The sequence below is a fragment of the Myxine glutinosa genome, chromosome 4, assembly GCF_964187855.1.
Source record: "Myxine glutinosa chromosome 4, kmMyxGlut1.1, whole genome shotgun sequence".
In the NCBI taxonomy this organism is placed as follows: domain Eukaryota; kingdom Metazoa; phylum Chordata; class Myxini; order Myxiniformes; family Myxinidae; genus Myxine; species Myxine glutinosa.
Window position 1 is genome coordinate 174639953 of NC_136264.1, and position 26698 is coordinate 174666650.

The following is a 26698-nucleotide window of genomic DNA, read 5'->3' on the forward strand; positions in this document are numbered from 1 at the left end:
TGTTTTTTTGGTGCTGTGGGTTCTGGAGTGGACAGAGTGAAACAGTATTGTGTTACTCTACCTGTGCCTTCGTTTCCTGTGTTCTGCTGTGTTCATCCTGCACGTGTTCATTTCCCCGTTTTGTCGTTTTCGTTTTCTCTTATTTCTTGTCTGTCCTGCATTTTCGTTCGTCTTTTCCCTTCCTGCTTTTCCCCAGCCTTCCTCCTGTTTGAGGGGCGTTGCCCACCAGACAGGGGGGAGCCTTGCACTCCCCTTTGGTTCCAAGCACTCCCTACCTTCCCCCTACCCCCTCTCACCCTGAGTGTTGTCCTCTGCCCTCCCTAGAACCCCGGTATGGCGAGCAGGCGCCATAATTGTGTCCGGTTTCGGTTGATTGATGTGGATTGCAGTGTGCCGGCTGGAGATAGATTCGGGAAAGATGTATTGTTGGGTGTGCTGGGGTTCAAGGCTGTTGACTTTTTCTGCCTGATCTCCCTCGCCCGTGGCTTCGACATGTCCTTCCAAACAGGGCAGGGACTTGCCGAGTTCTGGCGCCGGTGGGCTACCGCTCGGTCTGCTGGGAAACTGGCAGACTGGGCGGTCGAGGCTCTCTCAGAAACACAGGAGAGAGTCGTGACCGTCCACCTGTACAACGAAGGCGTGAGTGACTATGATGTCAAGGTTTGGCTCAGTCGATACGCGGACATCCGAGGCCCAGTACGGCTCGTCCGGAACAGCCTCGGTATTTGGACCGGTTCTCGGCAGTTCCGGGTAAAGCTGCGGACGAGGCAGGACGGCACGGCCACCCATATCCCTAATGGAATAATGGTTGGGATGGACCGAGGCCAAGTATTTTACGCGGGACAGCCGAAATTGTGCCGCCGATGCGGTCAACTTGGCCACTTGATTACTGGGTGTACAGCGAGTATCTGCACCCAGTGTGGCGAGTTGGGACATTTGAGGGAGCGCTGCACCCAAGCGGTGCGGTGCAACCTCTGTGGTGCGCCGGGGCACACTTTCCGCTCCTGCCCGCAGAGTTACGCGAGCAAGATGCGTGCTGCTGCGGGCGGGAGTGGGGGTGTTGCCCAAGGGACAGGGGACGGTGTGCCCCCAGGGACAGGAAAAGGGGACGGTGTGCCTCCAGGGACTGGGGGGGGTGTTGCCCAAGGGGTGGGGGAGGGGGTTGCCCAAGGGGTGGGGGAGGGGGTTGCCCAAGGGGCGGGGGAGGGGGTTGCCCAAGGGGTGAGGGAGGGGTTTGCCCCAGGGGCTGGGGAGGGGGTTGCCCAAGGGGCTGGGGAGGGGGTTGCCCAAGGGGCTGGGGAGGGGGTTGCCCAAGGGGCTGGGGAGGGGGTTGCCCAAGGGGCTGGGGAGGGGGTTGCCCAAGGGGCTGGGGAGGGGGTTGCCCAAGGGGCTGGGGAGGGGGTTGCCCAAGGGATAGGGGAAAGGGTTGCCAAAGGGGTGGGGGAGGGGGTTGCCCAAGGGGCTGGGGAGGGGGTTGCCCAAGGGGCTGGGGAGGGGGTTGCCCAAGGGGCTAGGGAGGGGGTTGTCCAAGGGGCTGGGGAGGGGGTTGCCCAAGGGGCTGGGGAGGGGGTTGCCCAAGGGGTGGGAGAGGGGGTTGCCCAAGGGGTGGGGAAGGGGGTTGCCCAAGGGGTGGGGGAGGGGTTTGCCCAAGGGACAGGGGAGGGTATTGCATCTGGGGTCGGGGGGGGGGGGACTAATGTGTTTGTGTGTGTGTCAGCCCCCCGCCCCGTAGAAAGTAAAGGGAGGGAGGTGGAGGGAAAGGAGAACATGGAAGAGGGAGGGTTAGATCAGGACCTGGATGTGGCTTCGCCGGGTGTCGGGCCCACTGCGGTGGGAGGGGAGGATGCACGAGGAATGGTGGCTCCGGTGGCGGGGTCAGAAGAAACATCCTCGGTGCCAGAAGAAACATCCTCGGTGCCAGAAACCCCGCTGCCGGAGGCTGGAAGTGATGGCTCCTCCTCCGGCTATGAGCAAAGTGACCCGGGAGAATGGACCGAGAAGAAGCGTCGGAGGAGGGGCCAGGACAAAGGAAAAGCTCCTCTGGGCAAAGCCCCACAGGGAAAGAACACAAGAACATCAAAGAAGAAAACCCCTGTGGGGTGCAGAGCCCCCCGTGCATCAAGCGACCCATCCAGACCTGGGGGATCGCCTGCTCGTGGTAGGGGTGGGGCGCAGTCGGGGTTGGCCGCAGCAGGTCTCCGGGGGAGGCCCCAAATGCCGTCTTCCCCTGAACGCTCACGTTCCCGTTCCCCCGTGAGTCGTTCCCCACCCGTTGACCTCACCCCTCCTCCGGGGGCAGCTGTGGCCATGGGCCTCAAGGAGGGTTTGCTCGCGGAGGACTGGTGGCTTTCTTCCCCGGGTGGCGGGCGAGGGGGGGTAATTTATTTGACCCCCGAGCAGGAGGACCTCTCCCTGCTACCCGGGGAGAATGTCTGCATAGATGGGGACTGGCTCCCGGGCACCCTCGTGGCTCCCGGCTGCGGGAAGAACCGCAGGGGGAGAAAGAATGGTAGCTCGTCGCGTCTTGGCAAGGAGGGAGGAGCTTCATAAGTCCTATGACTCCCCTTTCGTGGTTTGCACTAGTGTTGGTGATTAATACACTAACACCTATGAGCTTTAAACTAACGAGTTTAAATGTACGGGGAGTCCGTACCACGGTCCGGAGGATCGCTATTTTTGAAGAACTGCGCAATTTTGAATGGGATGTCTGCCTGTTGCAGGAATGCCATATTCCGCACGGTGAGTATGGATAACTCCGTGCAAATTGGCGGTACGGAGAGTCGTATTGGTCCGGCAGCTACACTAACAGGGCGGCAGGATTAGGGTTCCTTATTAAGAGCCCGAATGTCGAGGTCCTTAGTTTAGAAGAAATTATCCCGGGGCGATTGGCCGTGCTCAGGGTGGTGGTTTCCTCGACCCACTGACCTTGGTCAATGTGTACGCTCCAACGACGGTGGGAGAAAGAGTGGAGCTCCTGCGCCAGTTGGGGCCCCTCCTCTCCACCTCTGGCCCCGTGATCGTCGGGGGAGATTTTAATATAAGTTTGGACAGGTTGCCCCTGGAGTCATCGGCGCGGGCCCTTAAAGGGCTTGTTCAGGATTTTAGGTTGAGGGACACGGGTGCGGAAAGGAATGAGGTCACCCGGACCGATGCGGCTGGTACCAGTCGGGCTAGGATTGATTACATTCTTTTGACACCAAATTTTGGCGACCCGGACCTGGTACTTCACGCGGTGGCATTTTCAGATCACTGTCGTTTGTCTCTGGGTATTGAATTAAATGGGGTGCGTCCCCGGTGTTTTGGACTCTGGAAGCTTAACTGTCACCTTTTGCAGGATGACAGTTTAGTGCGTGCCTACGTTCGGAAGTATAGGGAGTGGGAAACGGTCAGGTGCCTCTTCCCTACCTCGGCAGCCTGGTGGGAGGAGGTGAAACGTAGGACCATAGGGTTTTTCCGAACGGCCGGGCGAATGAGGGCCGCGGGGAAACGAGAGCGTTTGAAGCGCATGCAGGCGTACCTCCAGCGCCTGCATAAGAAACTTTGCGAAGGGAGGGACGTGTCAGAGAAAATCCGCCGGGTGAAGGGGAGGATTTTTAGCCTCCTCGAAGCCAGGGCGAGGGCCGTCATCTTCCGGAGCAAGGTGCAGGCATTGGAGTGGAACGAAAGGTGTACCAGATTCTTCTTTCAACGATGTGCCAGGCGGAGGGGCGGTTTGGCCCAGGTTAATGTGGGGGGAGGCCGTGTTTCGGATCCGGACCAAATTACCGAAGCAGTGGAGGACTATTACTCCAGGCTTTTTGAAAAACGACCGGTTGACCAAATCCAGATGGCCGACGTTCTCGGCCATCTGAGGAATCTTTTGAGCCCCGAACAGCGGGAGCGATTGGAGGAGCCGGTGAGCCTGGAGGAATTGACCTCCGCTGTTAGGGATTTGGCCGCGAATAAAACCCCGGGTGACGACGGCCTGCCCGTGGAGTTTTATCGCCGCCTTTGGCACGTCCTTGGCGAGGACTATCTGCAGGTAGTGAGGGAGCTAGCCACCTCTGCGAGGCTTCCAGATTCGATGCGCCGGGGCGTCGTAAACCTCGTGCACAAGAAGGGTGATCGGGAGGATCTGTCCAACTGGCGCCCGATCACTTTGTTGAATGTCGACTACAAAATACTAACAAAGGTGCTGTCTAAGAGGGTGCACGGTGTCATGGTGGACCTCGTGCACCCGGACCAGACTTGTGCTGTTCCGGGACGCAGAGTGTCCGACAGCCTGGGCCTGGTTCGAGAGGCGATCCAGCTAGCGGAGGAGAGAGGCCTCCCACTGAGCATAGTCAGTTTGGACCAGGAGAAGGCTTTCGACAGAGTGTCACATGAATACATGATGGCTGTTTTGGACCGTTTTGGCTTTGGGCCAAATTTGACGCATTGGGTGGACCTGATGTATAGGGACGTTGAAGCCCGTGTTCTGGTCAACGGACACCTCTCGGGAGCCTTCCCAGTCGCTTCTGGGGTCAGGCAGGGCTGCCCAATGTCACCAGTCCTTTTTGTCCTTTGTATTGAACCGTTTGCTTGTGCACTGCGAGCGGACCCATCCTTCCCTGGGTTGTGGATTCCCGGAACCCATGGGGAGCGCCTAAAGGTGAGTCTGTACATGGACGACGTGTCGGTGTTCGTCACCGATGCAGTCGCCATGTGCAGACTGGTGGGTCTCTGCGAGCGTTTTGGGTTGGCCTCCTCTTCTAAAATCAATCCTCAGAAGAGTGAGGTCATGCACTTTGGTCGGCACAGGACGGGCTCCGGCCCCCCTTGCCCGTACACGGAGCGGAGAGATCGATTAAAGATCCTCGGGGTCTGCTTTGACCCAGGCGGCATGGCCGCTGAGAACTGGCGAACGGTCATTGGGGGATTGGAATTGGAGGTCGCTTCTTGGCGGTCTCGTCGCCTAACCATGGAGGGGCGAAATTTAGTTATCAAGAATGTTTTGATCGGTAAGTTGTTGTATTTGGCGAGAATCTCCCCACCTCCTCCTGCGGTGGGACGGGCTCTAGAAGGAATAATTTTCACTTTCTTCTGGGGTACCCGAGCAGAGCGCAGGAGTAGGAGGGTCGTGAAGATGAGCCCGTCCTTGGGTGGGAAGGGTGTCCCCTGCCCGGTGTTTGTATGTATGTCTGCGTTTGCGTGTACTCTCATGGAGTTATTCGTGTCTGAGGACCCGGGTCGCCGGCTGGCGCGGGACTTTCTGTTTTTCTTTCTGGGGCCGTCCGTCGCGCGGTTGGAAGGGCGGTCCCTCCCGCTGTCTCGGCCTTTTTCCGGGTCGTGTCCGGGGCATTTCCGGATGTTTGAGGGGTTCGCCCGGGAGCAGGGCCTGTTGACCTGTCGGCCCATCGGTTGGCAGTTGTCGCGGGTCCTGGATCACTTGCGCCCAAGGGAGGTGCTGCGGGAGGTGCGTATCCTTCGCGGAAGGCCTCTCGCAGAACGTACGGCGAGAAAGGTTTGGGAGAACGTTTCGGCTTGCTGTCTCGCCAACGACCAGAAGGACGTCGCGTGGCAAGCCGCCCATGAGTGTCTTCCGGTCCCGGTGTTTCAGTTCCAGAGGGGCCTGAACGTGTCGGTCCAGTGTCCCCGACCCCGATGCACAGGGGACGAAACCGTCAGGCATGTCCTTTGGGACTGCCCTGTCGCCGAGGGGGTCTGGTCGCTTGCGGCTGGCCTCCTCGAATGCTATGTGCCTTGGCTGGTGATGGTCAGACGGGACGTCTTTGCGTTTAGCGGGCTCCTACCACAACCAGTGCCTGTCCGCAAATGGAGGCAGGCCTGGAGAACGGTCTGTATAATCAAGACCGTCTTGTGGCGAGCGAGAACCAGAGGTTTCTATACCAGGGTATGGTTGGATCCTGGGCAGATATGGGGCATGGCCCAATCCTGCCTCCAAAGGTACAGGCTTGGCGACAGCCTGCGGGCGACGGGGCGGGGTGCTGGCCGCAACGATGCATCAGGTGTGTCGTAAAGCCCTCCCTGGAGCGGAGAATACGGCCGGGCTTTTCCGTGGTGAAGGGGGGGGGGGGGGTCCCGCGGGAGGTTACTTCCAAATGTGCGGGCGACAGTCATGTGCAGCCGTAGTCCCTGACCGAGCTTGCCGCCCGGGCTTGGAAAGGTTGGGGGTGCGCCGGCAGGTGTGCTTGCGGGCCCTGTCGGGCGGTGATTCTCATTGGGACACTCACGCCTCGTGGGCAGCTCAGGGAGCCGGGGCCTTCCTTGTGGGGCATCTTCCGGGTGGGCCCTCCCGGGCGCGGCCTGGGGAGGGTGGGGGCAGTTGGGTTTCCTTTTGTTTTATCTTGATTTTGCCTTGGTTTGATTTTTATTTTCTTTCATTATTATTTCCAGCGGTGGGTCGAGCCCTCAACGTGTTTGTGGCTGCATGTTCCCGGCTGCGGTTAGCAGCCGGTTGTTGATTTCGGTATGCAAAGGAAAAAAGGCCCCTTGACCCTTATTGTTTTAAGGTGTCCCTTCTTTGGTTGTTTTCGGGGGGGTGGGAGGGGGGATAGGGTCTTCTTTCCTTTCTCCCTCCCCTTTGGTTAGTTAGAGTTAGGTGTCTGCTGCCTGGGGTGGGAGAGGGGTTTTTGGGGGTTTGGGATAGGGATGATGGACTTTGGTTTTTATGATTTATGGTTTATTGAATTTGATTTGATTTTCATTTTGGTTTTTTAACCTTGCTTTCTTGCGATTTCTTGATCTTTTGGTTTGCTTTCTCTCTTTATTTATTGTTTGATATCTGGTTTCCTGGCTTTTGATTTCTTGGTTTTTGATTTTTCTGGGTTCTTGTGTGGTGGTGATGGTGATGGGTTTATTAATGGTTTGATTTTTCTGGGTTCTTGTGTGGTGGTGATGGTGATGGGTTTATTGATTGTATTTTGAGCGTGTTTTTTTTACCTTTTTTTATAATAAAAAAGGCCTCGGCCATAAAACAGAGTGAAACAGTATTGTGTTACTCTACCTGTGCCTTCGTTTCCTGTGTTCTGCTGTGTTCATCCTGCACGTGTTCATTTCCCCGTTTTGTCGTTTTCGTTTTCGCTTATTTCTTGTCTGTCCTGCATTTTCGTTCGTCTTTTCCCTTCCTGCTTTTCCCCAGCCTTCCTCCTGTTTGAGGGGCGTTGCCCACCAGACAGGGGGGGAGCCTTGCACTCCCCTTTGGTTCCAAGCACTCCCTACCTTCCCCCTACCCCCTCTCACCCTGAGTGTTGTCCTCTGCCCTCCCTAGAACCCCGGTATGGCGAGCAGGCGCCATAATTGTGTCCGGTTTCGGTTGGTTGCAGTAGATTGCAGTGTGCCGGCTAGAGAAAAATTCGGTAGAGGTGTTTTGTTGGGTGTGCTGCGGTTAAAGGCTGCTGACTTTTTCTCCCAGATCTCTCTCGCCCGTGGTTTCGACGTGTCCTTTCAGACAGGGCAGGGACTTGTCGAGTTCTGGTGCTGGTGGGCTACTGCTCAGTCTGCTGGGAAACTGGCAGATTGAGTGGTCGAGGCTCTTTAAGAAACACAGGAGAGAGTCGTGACCGTCCGCCTGTACAACGAAGGCATAAGTGACTATGATGTCAAAATTTGGCTCAGTCGCTACGCCGACATCCGAGGCCAAGTACGGCTTGTCCGGGACGGCCTCGGTATTTGGACCGGAACTTAGCAGTTCCGGGTAAAGCTGCGGACGAGGGAGGACGGCACGGTCACTCACATCCCTAATGGGATTATGGTTGGGATGGACCGAGGGCAAGTCTTTAATGTGGGGCAGCCAAAATTATGCCGCCAATGCGGTCAACTTGGTCACTTGATTACTGGGTGTACAGTGAACATCTGCACTCAGTGTGGCGAGTTGGGACATTTGAGGGAGCGCTGCACCCAAGTGGTGTGGTGCAACCTCTGTGGTGCGTTGGGGTACACTTTCCGCTCCTGCCCGCAGAGTTACGCCAGTAAGATGCGTGCTTCTGCGGGTGGGAGTGGGGTGTTGCCCCAGGGACAGGGGACGGTGTGGCCCCAGAGACAGGGGACCTGTGTGGCCCCAGGGACAGGGGACGGTGTGGCCCCAGGGACGGGGGACGGTGTGGCCCCAGGGACCGGGGAGGGTGTTGGGACAGGGGAGGGTGTTGCCTTCAGGACAGGGGAGGGTATTACATCTGGGGTCGGGGATGGAGGGACTAGTGTGTGTGTGTGTGTGTGTGTGTGTGTGTGTGTGTGTGTGTGTGTGTGTGTGTGTGTGTGTGTGTGTGTGTGTGTGTGTGTGTGTGTGTGTGTGTGTGTGTGTGTGTGTGTGTGTGTGTGTGTGTGTGTGTGTGTGTGTGTGTGTGTGTATGTGTGTCAGCCCCCCAACCTGCAGAAAGTAAAGGGAGGGAGTTGGATGGGGGGATAATTGGAGGGGAGGAGAACAAGGAGGAGGGAGAGGCAGCTCCTGCACCTCCAGATCAGGACCTGGATGTGGCTACGCCGGGTGTCGGGCACACTGTGGTGGGAGAGGAGGACGGACAAGAAATGGTGGCTCCGGTAGCGGGGTCAGGAGAAACGACCTCCGTTCAAGAAACCCTGCTGCCGGAGGCTGGAAGTGATGGCTCCTCCTCCGGCTATGAGCAAAGTGATCCTGGACAATGGATAGAGAAGAAGCATCGGAGGAGGGCCAGGACAAAGGAAAAGCCCCACAGGGCAAGAGCGCAAGAACTGCAAAGACAAAAACTCCTGTGGGGCACAGATCCCCCCCATGCATCAAGCGACCCATCCAGTTCTGGGGGATCGCCTGATCATGGTAGGGGTGGGGTGCAGTCAGGGTTGGCCGCAGCAGGTCACCGGGGGAGGCCCCACTGCCAGTCTTCCCCTAAATGCTCACGTTCACGTTCCCGCTTGAGCCGTTTCCCACCCGTTGACCTTACCCCTCCTCCGGGGGGCAGCTCTGGCCATTGGCTTTAGCGAGGGTTTGCTCGCGGAGGACTTGTGCCTTTCTTCCCCGGACGGTGGGCGAGGGGGGGAGGGGGTAATCTTTTTGACCCCTGAGGAGGAGGACCTCGCCCTGCTGCCCGGGGAGAATGTTTGCATAGATGGAGTCTGGCTCCCGGGCACCCTCGTGGCTCCTTGCTGCGGGAAGCAGCCAAATTTTGGCGACCCGGACCTGGTACTTCACGCGGTGGCATTTTCAGACCACTGTCATCTGTCTCAGGGTATTGAATTAAAGGGGGTGCGTCCACGGCACACTGAACTCTGGAAGCTTAACTGTCACCTTTTGCAGGATGACAGTTTAGTGCATTCCTACGTTCGGAAGTATAGTGAGTGGGAAATGGTTAGGTGCCTCTTCCCTACCTCGGCAGCCTGGTGGGAGGAGGTGAAACGTAGGATCATAGTGTTTTTCCATACGGCCGGGCGAATGAGGGCCGCGGGGAAACGAGAGCGTTTGAAGTGCACTCAGGTGTACCTCCAGCGCTTGCATAAGAAACTTTGTGAAGGGAGGGACGTGTCGGAAAAAATCCGCTGGGTGAAGGGGAGGATTTTTAGTCTCCTCGAAGCCAGGGCGAGGGCCGTCATCTTCCGGAGCAAGGTGCAGGCATTGGAGGGGAACGAAATGTGTACCAGATTCTTGTTCCAACGATGTGCCAGGCAGAGGGGCAGTTTGGCCCAGGTTAAAGTGGGGGGAGGCCGTGTTTGGGATGCGGACCAAATTACTGAAGCAGTAGAGGACTATTACTCCAGGCTTTTTGAAAAACGACCAGTTGACCAAATCCAGATGGCCGACATTCTCGGCCATCTGAGGAATCGTTTGAGCCCCGAACAGCAGGAGCGGTTGGAGGAGCTGGTGAGCCTGGAGGAATTGACCTCCGCTGTTAGGGATTTGGCCGCAAATAAAACCCCGGGTGACGACGGCCTGCCCATGGAGTTTTATCGCCGCCTTTGGCACATCTTTGGCGAGGACTATCTGCAGGTAGTGAGGGAGCTAGCCACCTCTGTGGGGTTTCCAGATTCGATGCGCAGGGGCGTGGTAAACCTCGTGCACAAGAAGGGTGATCAGGAGGATTTGTCCAACTGGCGCCCGATCACTTTGTTTAATGTCGACTACAAGATACTAACAAAGGTGCTGTCTGGGAGGGTGCACGGTGTCGTGAAGGACCTCGTGCACCCGGATCAGACTTGTGCTGTTCCGGGCCGCAGAGTGTCCGACAGCCTGGGCCTGGTTCGAGAGGCGATCCAGCTAGCGGAGGAGAGAGGCCTCCGACTGAGCATCGTCAGTTTGGACCAGGAGAAGGCTTTCGACAGTCACATGAATACATGATGGCGGTTTTGGACCGTTTTGGCTTTGGGCCAAATTTGCTGCATTGGGTGGAAATCATGTATCGGGACGTTGAAGCCCGTGTTTTGGTCAATGGACATCTCTCGAGAGCCGTCCCAGTCGCTTCTGGGGTCAGGCAGGGCTGCCCCATGTCACCAGTCCTTTTTGTCCTTTGCATTGAACCGTTTGCTTGTGCACTGCGAGCGGACCCATCCTTGCCTGGGTTGTGGATTCCCAGAATCCATGGGGAGTGCCTATAGGTGAGTCTGTACATGGACGACGTGTCGGTGTTTGTCACCGATGCAGTCGCCATGTGCAGACTGGTGGGTCTCTGCGAGCGTTTTGGTTTGGCCTCCTCTTCCAATTTCAATCATCAGAAGGGTGAGGTCATGCACTTTGGTCGGCACATGACAGGCTCCGGCCCCCCTTGCATGTACACGGAGTGGAGAGATCAATTAAAGATCCTCGGGGTCTGCTTTCACCCAGGCAGCATGGCCGCTGAGAACTGGCGAAGGGTCATTGGGGAAATGGAATTGGAAGTCCCTTCTTGGCAGTCTCGTCGCCTTACCACGGAGGGGCGAAATTTAGTGATCAATAATGTTTTGATTGGTAAGTTGTTGTATTTGGCTAGAATCTCCCCACCGCCTCCTGTGGTGGGACGGGCTCTGGAGAGGTTAATTTTCACTTTGTTCTGGGGTACCTGAGAAGAGCGCAGGAGTAGGAGGGTTGTGAATATGAGCCCGTCCTTGGGTGGGAAAGGTGTCCCCTGCCCGGTGTTTGTATGTATGTCTGCGTTTGCATGTACTCTCATGGAGCTATTTGTGTCAGAGGACCCGCGTCGCCAGCTGGCACGGGATTTTTTTTTTCTGGGGCCGTCCGTTGCGCGGTTGGAAGGGCGGTCCCTCCCACTGTCTCGGCCTTTTTCTGGGTCGTGTCCGGGACATTTTCAGATGTTTGAGGGGTTCGCTCGGGAGCAGGGCCTGTTGACCTTTCGGCCCATCGGTTGGTAGTTGTCGCCGGTCCTGGATCACTTGCGCCCAAAGGAGATGCTGCGGGAGGTGCGTATCCTTCGTGGAAGCCTTCTCGCAGAACATACGGTGAGAAAGGTTTGGGAGAACGTTTCGGCTCGCTGTCTCGCCAATGACCAGAAGGACGACGCGTGGTAAGCCGCCCATGAGTGTCTTCCGGTCCGGGTGTTTCGGATCCAGAGGGACCTGAACGTGTCGGTCCAGTGTCCCCGACCCCGATGCACAGGGGATGAAACTGTCCGGCATGTCCCTTGGGACTGCCCTGTTGCCGAGGGGGTCTGGTCGCTTGCGGCTGGCCTACTCGAATGCTATGTGCCTTGGCTGGTGATGGTTAGACGTGACATCTTTGTGTTCAGCGGGCTCCTGCCACAACCAGTGCCTGGCCGCAAGTGGAGGCAGTCCTGGAGAACGGTCTGTACAAACAAGACCGTCTTGTGGTGAGCGAGAACCAGAGGTTTCCATACCAGAGTATGGTTGGATCCTGGGCAGATATGGGGCATGGCCCTATCCTGCCTCCGAAGGTACAGGCTAGGCGACGGGGCGGGGTGCTGGCCGTAACGATGCATCAGGTGTGTTCTAAAGCCCTCCTTGGAATGGAATATACGGCCGGGCTTTTCCGTGGTGAAGGGGTGGTCCCGTGGGAGGTTACTTCCAAATGTGCGGGACTGCGGGTGCCAGTCATGTGCAGCCGCAGTCCCTGACCGAGCTTGCCGCCCGGGCTTGGAAAGGCTGGGGGTGCTCCGGCAGGTGTGCTTGCGGGCCCTGTCGGGCGGTGATTCTCATTGGGACACTCACGCCTAGGGGGCAGCTCAGGGAGCCGGTGCCTTCCTTGTGGTGCATCTTCCGGATGGGCCCTCCCGGGCGCAGCCTGGGGAGGGTGGGGGCAGTTGGGTTTCCTTTTGTTTTATCTTGATTTTGCCTTGGTTTGATTTTTATTTTCTTTCATTATTATTTCCAGCGGTGGGTCGAGCCCTCAAAGTGCCTGTGCCTGCATGTTCCCGGCTGCGGTTAGCAGCCGGTTGTTGATTTTGGTATGTTGAGGAAAAAAGCCCCCATGATTCTTATTGTTTTGAGGTGTCCCTTTCTTGGTTGTTTTGGGGGGGTGGTAGGGGGATAGGGTCTTCTTTCCTGTCTCCCTCCCCTTTGGTTAGTTTGAGTTAGGTGTCTGTTGCCTGGGGTGGGAGATGGTTTTTGGGGGTTTGTGGATAGGGATAATGAACTTTGGTTTTAATGATGAATGGTTTATTGAATTTGATTTGGGTTTCAACTTTCTTTGAACTTTGTTTTCTTGCTTCTTCTGATCTTGGCTTTGTTTCTGATTTCTGATTTATTGTTTGATTTATTGGCGTTTGATTTTCGGGGTTTTTTGGATTGATGGTTTTATTGAGTGTGGTTTTTTTTTTGGTTTTTTTACCTTTTTTAAAAATAAAAAAGGCTTCGGCCATTGAAAGGACAGAGTGAACCAGTATTGTGTTGCTCTACCTGTGCTTTCGTTTCCTGTGTTCATCCTGCACGTGTGCATTTCCCTGTTTTGTCGTTTTCGTTTTCTCTTATTTCTTGTCTGTCCTGCATTTTCGTTCGTCTTTTCCCTTCCTGCTTTTCCCCAGCCTTCCTCCTGTTTGAGGGGCGTTGCCCACCGGACAGGGGGGAGCCTTGCGCTCCCCTTTGGTTCCCAGCACTCCCTCCCTTCCCTCTACCCCCTCTCACCCCGAATGTTGTCCTCCGCCCTCCCTCGAACCCCGGTATGGCGAGCAGGCGCCATAATTGTGTCCGGTTTCGGTTGGTTGCAGTGGATTGCATTGTGCCGGCTAGAGAAAAATTCGGTAGAGATGTTTTGTTGGGTGTGCTGGGGTTCAAGGCTGCTGACTTTTTCTGCCTGATCTCTCTCGCCCATGGTTTCGACGTGTCCTTTCAGACAGGGCAGGGACTTGTCGAGTTCTGGCGCCGGTGGGCTACCGCTCAGTCTGCTGGGAAACTGGCAGATTGGGTGGTCGAGGCTCTTTAAGAAACACAGGCGAGAGTCGTGAGCATCCGCCTGTACAACGAAAGCGTAAGTGACTATGATGTCAAAGTTTGGCTCAGCCGCTACTCCGACATCCGAGGCCAAGTATGGCTTGTCTGGGACGGCTTCGGTATTTGGACCGGAACTTGGCAGTTCCGGGTAAAGCTGTGGACGAGGGAGGACAGCACGGCGGACAGCACGAGGGAGGACATCCCGAATGGGATTATGGTTGGGATGGACCGAGGGCAAGTCTTTTATGCGGGGCAGCCAAAATTATGCCGCAGATGCGGTCAACTTGGTCACTTGATTACTGGGTGTACAGTGAACATCTGCACTCAGTGTGGCGAGTTGGGACATTTGAGGGAGCGCTGCACCCAAGTGGTGCAGTGCAACCTCTGTGGTGCGTCGGGGCACATTTTCCGCTCCTGCCGCAGAGTTATGCCAGTAAGATGCGAGCTTCTGCTGGTGGGAGTGGGGGTGTGGCCCCAGGGACAGTGGATGGTGTGGCCCCAGGGACAGGGGACTGTGTGGCCCCAGGGACCGGGGAGAGTGTTGGGACAGGGGAGGGTGTTGCCCTAGGGACAGGGGAGGGTACTGAGATCGGGGAAGGTATTGCATCTGGGGTCGGGGAGGGAGGGACGTGTGTGTGTGTGTGTGTGTGTGTGTGTGTGTGTGTGTGTGTGTGTGTGTGTGTGTGTGTGTGTGTGTGTGTGTGTGTGTGTGTGTCAGCCCCCCAACCTGCAGAAAGTAAAGGGAGAGAGTTGGAGGGGGGACAATTGGAGGGGGAGGAGTACAAGGAGGAGGGAGAGGCAGCTCCTGCACCTCCAGATCAGGACCTGGATGTGGCTACTCCGGGTGTCGTGCCCACTGCGGTGGGAGAGGACAGACAAGAAATGGTGGCTCCAGTAGCGGGGTCAGGAGAAACGACCTCGGTACCAGAAACCCTGCTGCCGGAGGCTGGAAGTGATGGCTCCTCCTCCGACTTTGAGCAAAGTGATCCTGGACAATGGATACAGAAGAAGCATCGGAGGAGGGGCCAGGACAAAGGAAAAGCTCCTCTGGGCAAAGCCTCACAGGGCAAGAGCGCAAGAACTACAAAGACAAAAACTCCGGTGGGGCACAGAGCCCCCCGTGCGTCAAGTGACCCATCCAGGTCTGGGGGATCGCCTGCTCATGGTAAGGGTGGGGTGCAGTCAGGGTTGGCCACAGCAGGTCACCGGGGGAGGCCCCAGTGCCAGTCTTCCCCTGAACGCTCACGTTCCCTTTCCCCCGTGAGCAGTTTCCCACCCGTTGACCTTACCCCTCCTCCAGGTGCAGCCGTGGCCCTGGGCTTTAGTGAGGGTTTGCTCGCGGAGGACATGTGCCTTTCTTCCCTGGACGACCGGCGAGGGGGGGGGGGGGGTAATCTTTTTGACCCCTGAGGAGGAGGACCTCGCCCTGCTGCCCGGGGAGAATGTTTGCATAGACGGAGTCTGGCTCCCGGGCATCCTCGTGGCTCCCGGCTGCGGGAAGAACCGCAGGAGGAGGAAGAATGGTAGCCCATCATGTCTTGGCAAGGAGGGAGCAGGTTCATAAGTCCTATGACTCCCCTTTCGTGGTTTGCACTGGGCTTGGTGATTAATACACCAACACCTATGAGCTTTAAATTAACGTCTTTAAACGTATGGGGAGTCCGTACCACAGTCCGGAGGATCGCTATTTTTGAAGAACTGCGCAATTTTGCATGGGATGTCTGCCTGTTGCAGGAATGCATATTCCGCACGGTGATTATGGATACCTCCGTGCAAATTGGCGGTACGGAGAGTCGTATTGGTCCGGAAGCAACACTAACAGTGCGGCAGGATTAGGGTTCCTTATTAAGAGCCCGAATGTCGAGGTCCTCAGTCTAGAAGAAATTATTCCGGGGCGATTGGCCATGCTCAGGGTGATGGTGTCGTCGACCCCACTGACCTTGGTCAATGTGTACGCCCCTACGATGGTGGGAGAAAGAGTGGAGCTCCTGTGCCAGTTGGTGCCCCTCCTTTCCACCTCTGGCCCCGTGATCGTCGGGGGAGATTTTCATAACAGTTTGGAAAGGTTGCCCCCGGATTCATCGGTGCGGGCCCCTGAAGGGCTTGTTCAGGATATTAGGTTGAGGGACACGGGTGCGGGAAGGAATGAGGTCACCCGGACCGATGCGGCTGGTACCAGTCAGGCTAGGATCGATTACATCTTTGTGACACAAAATGTTGGCGACCCGGACCTGGTACTTCATGCGGTGGCATTTTCAGACCACTGTCGTCTGTCTCTGGGTATTGATTTAAATGGGGTGCATCCCCGGCGCTCTGAAATCTGGAAGCTTAACTGTCGCCTTTTGCAGGATGACAGTTTAGTGCATTCCTACATTCGGAAGTATAGGGAGTGGGAAACGGTTAGGTGCCTCTTCCCTACGTCGGCAGCCTGGTAGAAGGAGGTGAAACGTAGAACCATAGTGTTTTTCCATACGGCCGGGCGAATGAGGGCCGCGGGGAAACGAGAGCATTTGAAGCGCATGCAGGCGTACCTCCAGCGCTTGCATAAGAAACTTTGCGAAGGGAGGGACGTGTTGGAAAAAATCCGCCGGGTGAAGGGGAGGATTTTTAGTCTCCTTGAAGCCAGGGCGAGGGCCGTCATCTTCCGGAGCAAGGTGCAGGCATTGGAGGGGAACGAAAAGTGTACCAGATTCTTCTTCCAATGATGTGCCAGGCAGAGGGGCAGTTCAGCTAAGGTTAATGGGGGGGGGGGGGGGGAGGCCGTTTTTCGGATCCGGACCAAATTACTGAAGCAATGGAGGACTATTACTCAAGGCTTTTTAAAAACGACCGGTTGACCAAGTCCAGATGGCCGACATTCTTGGCCATCTGAGGAATCGTTTGAGCCCTGAACAGCAGGAGCGGTTGGAGGAGCCGGTGGGCCTGGAGGAATTGACCTCCGCTGTTAGGGATTTGGCCGCGAATAAAACCCTGGGTGACGACGGCCTGCCGGTGGAATTTTATCGCCGCCTTTGGCATGTCCTTGGCGAGGACGATCTGCAGGTAGTGAGGGAGTTGGCCACCTCTGCGAGGTTTCCAGATTCGATGCGTCGGGGCATGGTAAGCCTCGTGCACAAGAAGGGTGATCGGGAAGATTTGTCCAACTGGCGCCCAATCACTTTGTTGAATGTCGACTACAAGATACTAACATAGGTGCTGTCTAAGAGGGTGCACGGTGTCATGAAGGACCTCATGCACCCGGGTCAGACTTGTGCTGTTCTGGGCCGCAGAGTGTCCGACAGCCTGGGCCTGGTTCGAGAGGCAATGCAGCTGGCGGAGGAGAGAGGCCTCCCACTGAGAATCGTCAGTTTGGACCAGGAGAAGGCTTTCTACAGATTGTCACATGAACACATGATGGCCGTTTTGGCGTTGGGCCAAATTTGATGCATTGGGTGGACCTCATGTATAGGGACGTTGAGGCCTGTGTTTTGGTCAGTGAACATCTCTCGAGAGCCTTCCCAGTCGCTTCTGGGGTCAGGCAGAGCTGCCCAATGTCACCAGTCCTTTTTGTCCTTTGCATTGAACCATTTGCTTGTGCACTGCGAGCGGACCCATCCTTCCCTGGGTTGTGGATTCCCGGAACCCATGGGGGGTGCCTAAAGGTGTCTGTACATGGACGACATGTCGGTGTTTGTCACCGATGTAGTCGCCATGTGCAGACTGGTGGGTCTCTGTGAGCATTTTGGGTTGGCCTCCTCTTCCAAAGTCAATCCTCAGAAGAGTGAGGTCATGCACTTTGGTCTGCACAGGACAGGCCCTGGCCCCCCTTGCCCGTACACGGAGCGGAGTGATCGATTAAAGATCCTTGAGGTCTGCTTTGACCCATGCGGCGTGGCCACTGAGAACTGGCGAAGGGTCATTGGGGAAATGGAATTGGAAGTCACTTATTGGCGGTCTCGTCACCTTACCATGGAGGTGCGAAATTTAGTGATCAGGAATGTTTTGCTTGGCAACTTGTTGCATTTGGCTAGAATCTCCCCACCTCCTCCTGCGGTGGGACGGGCTCTGGAGGGACTGGTTTTCACTTTCTTCTGGGGTACCCGAGCAGAGCACAGGAGTAGAAGGGTTGTGAAGATGAGCCCGTCCTTGGGTGGGAAAAATGTCCCTTGCCCAGTGTTTGTATGTATTTCTGCGTTTGCGTGTACTTTCATGGAGTTGTTTGTGTCAGAGGACCCGGTTCGCCAGCTGGCGCAGGACTTTTTGTTCTTTATTCTGGGGCCGTCCGTCGCGCGGTTGGAAGGGTGGTCTCTCCCACTGTCTCGGCCTTTTTCTGGGTCGTGTCCGGGACATTTTCGGATGTTTGAGGGGTTCGCCCGGGAGCAGGGCCTGTTGACCTGTCGGCCCATCAGTTGGCGGTTGGCGCAGGTACTGGGTCACTTGCGCCCAAGGGAGGTGCTGCAGGAGGTGCGTATCCTTCGTGGAAGCCCTCTCGCAGAACGTATGGCGAGAAAGGTTTAGGAGAACGTTTTGGCTTGCTGTCTCGCCAATGACCAGAAGGATGTCGTGTGGCAAAGCTGCCCATGAGTGTCTTCTTGTCCGGGTGTTGCGGTTCCAGAGGGACTTGAACGTGTCGGTCCAGTGTCCCCGACCCCGATGCACAGGGGACGAAACTGTCAGGCATGTCCTTTGGGACTGCCCTATTGCCGAGGGGGTCAGATCGCTTGCGGCTGGCCTCCTCGAATGCTATGTGCCTTGGCTGGTGATGGTTAGACCTGATGTCTTAGTGTTCAGTGGGCTCCTGCCACAACCAGTGCCTGGCCGTAAGTGGAGGCAGGCCTGGAGAACAGTATGTACAATCAAGACCGTCTTGTGGCGAGCGAGAACCAGAGGTTTCCATACCAGGGAATGGTTGGATCCTGGGCAGATATGGGGCATGGCTCTATCCTGCCTCCGAAGGTACAGGCTAGGCGACAGCCTGCGGGCGAAGGGGCGGGGTGCTGGCCATAACGATGCATCTGTGTATCGTGAAGCCCTCCCTGGAGCAGAGAATATGGCCGGGCTTTTCCGTTGTGAAGGAGGAGGGGGTCCCGCGGGGGGTTACTTCCAAATGTGCGGGCGGCAGTCACGTGCAGCCGTAGTCCCTGACCGAGCTTGCCGCCCGGGCTTGGAAAGTTTGAGGGTGCTCCGGCAGGTGTGCTTGCGGGCCTTGTCGGGCGGTGATTCTCATTGGGACACTCACGCCTCGGGGGCAGCTCAGGGAGCTGGTGCCCTCCCTTGTGGTGCATCTTCCAGGTGGGCCCTCCCGGGCGCGGCCTGGGGATGGTGGGGGCAGTTGGGTTTCCTTTTGTTTGATCTTGATTTTGCCTTGGTTTGATTTTTATTTTCTTTCATTATTATTTCCAGTGGTGGGTCGAACCCTCAAAGTGTTTGTGGTTGCATGTTCCCGGCTGCATTTAGCAGCCGGTTGTTGATTTCGGTATGTGAAGGAAGAAAGGCCCCTTGATTCTTATTGTTTTGAGGTGTCCCTTCCTTGGTTGTTTTGGGGGGGTGGGAGGGGGGATAGGGTCTTCTTTCCTTTCTCCCTCCCCTTTGGTTAGTTCGAGTTAGGTGTCTGTTGCCTGGGGTGGGAGAGGGTTTTTGGGGGTTTGGGGATAGTGATAATGAACTTTGGTTTTAATGATTAATGGTTTATTGAATTTGATTTGGGTTTCAACTTTCTTTGAACTTTGTTTTCTTGCTTATTCTGATCTTGGCTTTCTCTCTGATTTCTAATTTATTGTTTGATTTATTGGCTTTTGATTCCCGGGGTTTTTTGGATTGATGGTTTCATTGAGTGTTTTTTTTACCTTTATTTTACAATAAAAAAAGGCTTCGGCCATTAAGAGGTGTTGCTGTTGTAGTCTGCGTTCGTACTGGCTGGGGGTGGGGGTATGTATGCATCCAGGTGTAGTTGCTGCATGTGGATGTGTATGTGCCCCTGCTGGCCCACCTTGGCTGACCGCATCGAGGTTGAAGGGCAGAAACGGGATGATGCTGAGGACCTCGACTGAGGACCCGGTCAGTGCGGCAAACTTGTGACCAGGTGTGTTTTGAACTTTTATATATATAATATATATTGTCCTGTGGCTCGCCCTCACTTAACACCGAGAGTACGCCACAGATGGCAATCAAGCTTACTTTGAGGCGTTATCCAAATGAATGGCGGATGATACGTGAGGGGGAGGGCAGGGGGGGTTGGGGAGGATGCCGACTTACCTAGGTGGTCCGACGATGTCTTCACCCTTTGAAAAGAAACTCACATAAACCATAATTGAAGGTACAAAAATAAAGGCCCCATTTCTTCCCTTTCTCCAAGCTATTCTGAAATCTCTGACGCACCTTCAACAGCTCTCCCTACCTCTTCCTCCTCTTCCACATCTTACCCTACCGCTCCCCCCCCCCCCCCCCGTTCTGTATCCGATGCTCCCCCTTCCTCTTCTTTAACAGTATGGACCTCAAACATCCGGGGCCTTCGCTCAAACTTGACTGATCTCTCCATACAGTTTGCTTCTGACAAACCAGACGTGATCTGCTTAACAGAAACTTTCTTCCTTCATGATGTCTCTGATTCCTTGGTATCTCTCCCAGGTTACTCCCTCCTCCGGTATGATAGACCTGAGCCTCGTCCTGGAGGTGGGGTTGCTATCTTTATTAAAAAAACTCTCTTCCTCACTCGCCCTGCACTGCCCTCTCTCCACCTCACCCTCAGGAATACCTTTGGCTACGGCTTCCCCTTCGCTCCCAACTTTTGTTCATATGTGTGTTGTACCGTCCACCAAACAGTGATGACTCCATCTACATCTCGCTGTCTTATAATATGGATCAACTTCTATCTACCCATCCCAACTCTCTCTCTTCCTCATATGTGGTGATTTCAATTGTCACCATGCCAGTTAGCTGGGTGTGGGTACCTCTCTCACCAGCCATGGCTCTTCAGCAAAGGACTTCTGTGACTCACTGGGACTGACATAATCTGTCAATTTCCCGAGCCGGATCCCAGTCAACGGAGCATCTTCTCTTCTGGACTTCGTTATGACTAACTTCCCTGAAAATGTCTGCTGCTCTTCTTCTGCTCCAATCGGCTCATCTGATCATGTGCTTGTTAAAGTGGACATCTCTCTGACCATTCTCAGAGAGCCTCGTCCACGTCGACGAGTCTGGCATTTCACTCAGGCCAACTGGCACGGTCTTCAAGCAGCCATCAATCATCTGGACTGGTCTCCCATCTCTACCGCCTCTGACATCAACTCATCCTGGGAATTCTTCCAAAGGAAATTGCTCTCTCTCATGCACAGATATATCCCATCTCGTCTTCAGTTGTCATACCCTTCCTCCCATCCATGGTACACAGAATCTTGTGGTGAGGCTATTGCCCAGAAACAACTTGCTTTCGTCTCCTGGAAAGCAAATCCAACAGAAGGAAATCTCATTTCCTTTCACAAAGTCCGAAACAAGTGTGTGTCCACCCTCAGGAGAGCCAGGAAACAATATATCTCCGTTCTCAGGACCGAACTCTCTTATCTGTCTTCCTCTTCCAAATCCTGTTGGCGTCTGGTCAAATCTGTTTCTGGTGTTTGTTCCCCCTCCATCCCCTCCCTCACCTCAAACGGCCACACGGCTGACTCCGCATGTGAAAAAGCTGAATTCCTCAACTCTGTGTTTGCCTCTTAATCTTGAGTCCCAAACCCATCCCTCTCTGTACCCACCGTACCCCGTCGTACCCAGCTGCTCCTGGACTCTGTGTCCTTTCCTCCTGACAAGGTGGAAAAGTTTATGTCAACCCTCGACTCTGATTCTGCAACTGGACCTGACGGCATCAGACCACAGGTCCTAAAGTCCTGTTGTTCCGCTCTTTCACTACGGTCTGGCACCCCGCTCTGCTCACCAAACTCCCCTCATTTGGTATCCAGGGAAATCTCCACTCATGGCTGGTGGACTTCCTCTCTAGTCGTAGTCAACGTGTGGCCCTGGATCGGTTTCTCTCATATCCTCTTCCTGTTCAGCCTGGAGTTCCCCAAGGCAGTTTTCTGGGCTCTGTGCTTTTTCTGGTCTTCATCAATGATCTCTCTGACTCTCTTGAAAATCTCCTCTATCTCTTTGCTGATGACACTACTCTCTGTCGCTCCATTCTTCATAACTCAGATCGGCAGTCTGCAGCCTCCTCACTCTCTGCAGGCCTGGTCAAAATCACAGACTGGGCAAACAAGTGGAACATGTCTTTCAATCCTGACAAATCTCACACTCTTATGATGTCTCTCCGAAAAGACCTACTGGACAACCTTTCCATCCACTTTCTGAATAATCCTCTCCAAGAAGTTCTGTCACTCAAGCTTTTGGGTCTCACTATCTGCCATGATCTTTCCTGGGAAAACCACATTTTAAATCTGGCCTCCAAAGCCAGTCGCCGACTGCGCATCCTCTGTCGTGCGAAGTCCTTCCTTGGCACACCTGAGCTCCTCACCACATACAAGGCTTTCATCCGCAGCTCAATGGAATACTGCTCTCCCCTCTGGGCTGGTGCTCCTGCCTCACACCTAGCTCGTCTTCACGCTGTTGAAACCAAAGCATTCAGAATCATTGGAATCTCCCGCGATGAAGCTCACTCTGAGGGCTTTTCACTCACTCACCGCAGGCAGGTAGTTGGTCTTTCTGTCTTCTAACCGACTCCTCTCTGGCCTTGCCGCCCCAGCTCTCTCTGGGCTCTGTCCCGCAAATATTCCTACAGGTCGCACAAGATCTACCTGCAACCCTCTTATGGTTAAACTGCCAAAATCAAGACTCTCTGCTCACCTTCACTCCTTCATTCCTCTTTTCTCCCACCTCTGGAACAAGCTCCCTCACTCTCTTCAATCCCACTCCACCCTCCAGGTCTTTAAAACAGCTGTTCACCACCATCTCTTATCTTCCCCCATCCAAAACCTTGATCTTTTCTACCCCCGCTAATTTCACCCCAATTCCACTTTTTTGAAATACCAACTTCTGCCCTGTATGTCCTTGGTGTCCTTGTGTTTTATACTTCTCCCACCCCCCCCCTTCCCACGCCTCCTCCCCCCAAGCCCTCTCCCTCCCACACATCTCCCTGCTCTCAAATGTTGTGTTTGTGTGCTTCCCCTTCTCTCCCCATCTTGTCTTCCGCTCCCTCTTTTTATATATTTTGTTTGTCTGGTTGATTTGTTTGTGAAGTAAATATTATCTCTTTCATGAGCCTCGATTCAGTATACCAAAAAAAAAAGCGTCTTTATTGCCAGACCCCGAGAACAAAGAAATGCGCCGATCAACTAAACCCCCCTAATGGAGCGCTCCCACACTTACTTCGACTACACAACAAATGGAAGGGATAAATAAAGCAATTGTCGCGTTCATGTGGTGCGTCTCATCTTTCTGGATGTGATGTCGGGGATCGTCAGGTCCGAGCACGTCGTCTGACCACAGCTCCGGTTGCCGCGAACCGCTCGGTTGTTGGCGCGAACACCGGCCTCGCTGCACGGTCCGTCCCACGCAACAGCACTCAACAGTACGCAGGCTCCAGGAGCAAGAACAACAGGGGATAATGATCATCGCTGCTTCACCATCTCTCCCCCATTTGTCGTCACCCAAAAAGGAAAGGTCCAAACGGGAAGAGGTCCAAACAGGAGAGAAGGGAAGAGCGGTCCGGGCAGGATGGTATCCAAAAACGAGGAGAGGGAAATATCAGCCAGCGAGTGGTTTTTCTGGCCGTCTCGTGTTGTCAGCTCTCTCCCCCCTCCAACCAGTGCGTCACTTCTTGCTAGTCTTTCGCGCCCTCCTCATGTCACTGGCGCTTCTCCTCCAATCAGCACGTATCTTCTTGCGCATCCTTCGTGCCCTCCTCTCTGATTGGCCGAGTGCTCCGCGCTTTTGGTGCTGGTGTCATCGGTCAGTGGCCAATCAGTGTGGCACGTCCTTCACCTTTCCTACTCTGCCAATCGGCGACCTGCTCTTTACTCGCCCCTCCCCCCTGTCAATCACGAGTCCTTCTGGGCGTGGCTATTGCCTGCCTGATCGATGTTTTCCTGCCATGCCGCCGTAGTGCGCGGTCACTTCTGGTCTGTTCTTCTGTCAGTTCCTTTGTTATTGTGGCGGAGGGGGAATTAATTAATGTGTGCGCTAATTGGAATGGATTCCTAATCTACGTCTCTCAGTGCGTTGCCATACGGGACAATGGATAGCTCACAGGTTTGAAACACGGGGGAATTAGCATAATCCCGACTCTACCTATCACACGATCATCCTTGTATGATCACAGATATACACTTAATCCGACAAACCACCTAAACAAACTTATTACAGGTGAGGTTTCCCTATCCCGACAGCCGGAGCATAATACCTACGCAGATCTACCTGGATCTATAAATGCCCTACCCAAAATTCATAACAATATTTATAGATATTACTGTTTGCATTCACACAATATCATCATAAACATAGCTAACAAGAGACGTTCAAAAAAAAGAAAAATAATTTGCATGCAGGACTTAGCATCAGACCAAACTGTACAGAAAGCCATATTCAAAGTGCTGCACACAAATTGGCTGTTTCTCAAATGGGTAAGAGTTAACTCTAATAGTAGAGCTGAAGTTACATCCTGCTATCTTACTATAATTCAACAAATGTCCGTCCGTCTGTTCGAAGGTACCGCAAAAACGGCTCAACCGATCGAAACGATATTTTGTGTGTGCAATCCTGGGATCTCCAGGAGTAAAATAGGCTATTTAGTTTTCCCAATTTCAACTTTGGTCTCGAGTATTCTCAGGTTTGGACTCCCGCATAACATTCACGTTCGCATAACGTCCATTGTGACGATGTTCTTATTGTGACGATGTATGTGTTCACGGTAGTGTTTGAAGTGACGGTGCGAACGTAATTTCGTAATGTTTTTCGTTTCGTAATCCTTTAATGAACGTTTAATGTTTATTGAACATTTAATGTTTACTGAACGTTTAATGCCCTTCGATGTCCGGGGCCGCACGCGCGCTGCCCTGGACGGGCCAGCGTGTACCTTGCCCTTCGCCGTCAGGCTCGGGTTAACCGCTGAGCCCCATCCGTGATGGGGACTGGGGCTTGAGACAGTGTCCTTCATTAAAAGTATAATAAACGCTGTCTCCATCGACCTTGCCAAGGCCGTAACAGCTATCGGCTCAAAATCCTATTAATTGTTGATTTGGTACAGTTACAGGTATCGGGAATTTGGTGCACGTATCGGGAGTACATACGACATAGCGATTGTGAACACGATTATCGATCACGATTCATGATCACGATCATCAGGATCATAGTGTATCGATCACGATTTGAAACACGATGGAATAATATTTACCGATATGAACAGTGATGTGGCTTTTATTGAAATTCTAAAGATACTGTTTAGATTTTGATGATTTGCGTGTGATATGATTTAACAGATGCTTATATGAATCGTTTAAAATAAAAAAAACCTTCAATTTCTGATAAAATTTTCCTTTTCATTTGAGCTTCCCAATTGGAGCCTCGCCATCGCGCGGGTACCGTTGCTAGTGATTATAACACTACTTCATCCCCACCTTTATGCAGCGTCTGCCAGGATACTTGGAAAATTGGGCTACTTTCATTTCATCATTTTTCTTTTCACTACAATTGGCTGATGTTAACGACGCGAAGTTCATCACCAGCACTCTGATCATCGACCCAGCTTGGTCGCCATCACCAGGCAAGGCAATAACAGAGGAAGAGAAAAAAAGAGAATGAAAGGAAGCCTTATGTTCCGGGAAAGAACACTCATGGTGAAAATGAGGCGGTATTAGGCGAATATCCAAGTGGATCCTCACCTGCGTGATTTGAAGCAGCGTTGCGATGTTCAGTGAATCAAGGAGATTGCTTTAACACCCTATATGTTAGAAAAGTATTTCAGTGAGTCAAGTTCATTGCACCAGGTCAAGACAACCAACAAGACTGTCATGTAGCATTTCAATACAATATGGTGTACCATCTTTCCTTGATTACCTTCAGCCACTTAAAAATGGCATTATCGCTTGGACTGCATCGCATTGGAAATTCAACCTTTATTCATAACAGGAGCAATTTGCCTGTGCTTTGGTGGCAGTTGCTGAGCACGCAGGCAACGGGCAGCACATTGTGCCCAGCGTTGCGAAACGGGTCAAGGCAATGATCAAATCTCAAAGCCTTACAGAGCAGAATTTCCCCTGTGCACCTCTTATATTGAGCTGTCAGGGCACCGGAAAGCTATGGGGGAGAGCTGCCCGTAGCTGTCGACATAATGGCCCGACTCGAGCACGAATCAAAGTGCCATGTGGTGCCTGAGCAGCTCTTGGTGTGTTACACAGCCTTGACTTTGAGGTGCCCTGTGCTCAAAGGCTAAAGATCAAAGCTAATCGTGGCCTGGTGAGTAAGGGACGCGCGGTGTGGTCACGCTCACTGTCACCAACGGCCGGGACACGTGTCATCTGCCTTTCAACTTTCAACCTCAGGAGAAAGACCTCAATGCCATCGTTTTCGCTTCGTACTTATTGTCTTGTCCTTGGGCAGCTAAACATGGACATTATTCCAAAAGTCAGCAGTCATTGATGGATTCCATGTGTTGTCATCTGACCTGGAGCCAGCATTCCATCTCCCCAGCCACCACTTTCATCTTCTCAAGGTCACCGGTCATTAGATGATGTGGTTAAAGCAGCCGAGGGATTGCCCTGCATTTTTCTTCCTTAACTGAAAAGCTTCGACAGTGGTCTTTCTGTAAAGGTTATCACATAAAGTCGAACATTTTTCTTGGAAGTATTCCAAATATTTATTGCATTTCAAATTTCGAATTTTTGCAAAAATATTTCCAAATAACTAAAATAATAAATAAATAATAAATAATAATTTGGTAATAATAATAATAATAATAAATAATAATAATAATAGAGAGCTTCGTAAGCGAACCTCTATGCCAATTGCATGTATATGTAAATCCATTCAAAATTTCACTTTCATTTCAAATTTCACAATAAAAACAAAAAAAAACATTCCCCATTCCCTTGGGAACAAAATTTCATGTTGTCATTTGAAATGTCCCTTCCATGATCCGCCATCTTGTCCCTTCCATGATCCGCCATCTTGCTCACGTGATCTTGCTTTGGTCTGGCGTGACCGATAAATTATTTTCACCTGTTGATTAAAATTATTTTCACCTGGTGATTAAAATCAATAAATTACAATACAGTACTGTACAGAACGGATTTTGAATTCGAAACCGCTCATCATTTATGCCAGCGACACCGACTTCTTTTTCCACCAGCTACACCGGCTTCAGTTTTCCGCCAGCTACACCGACTTCATTTAAGCCAGGTCCACCGATTTCAGTATG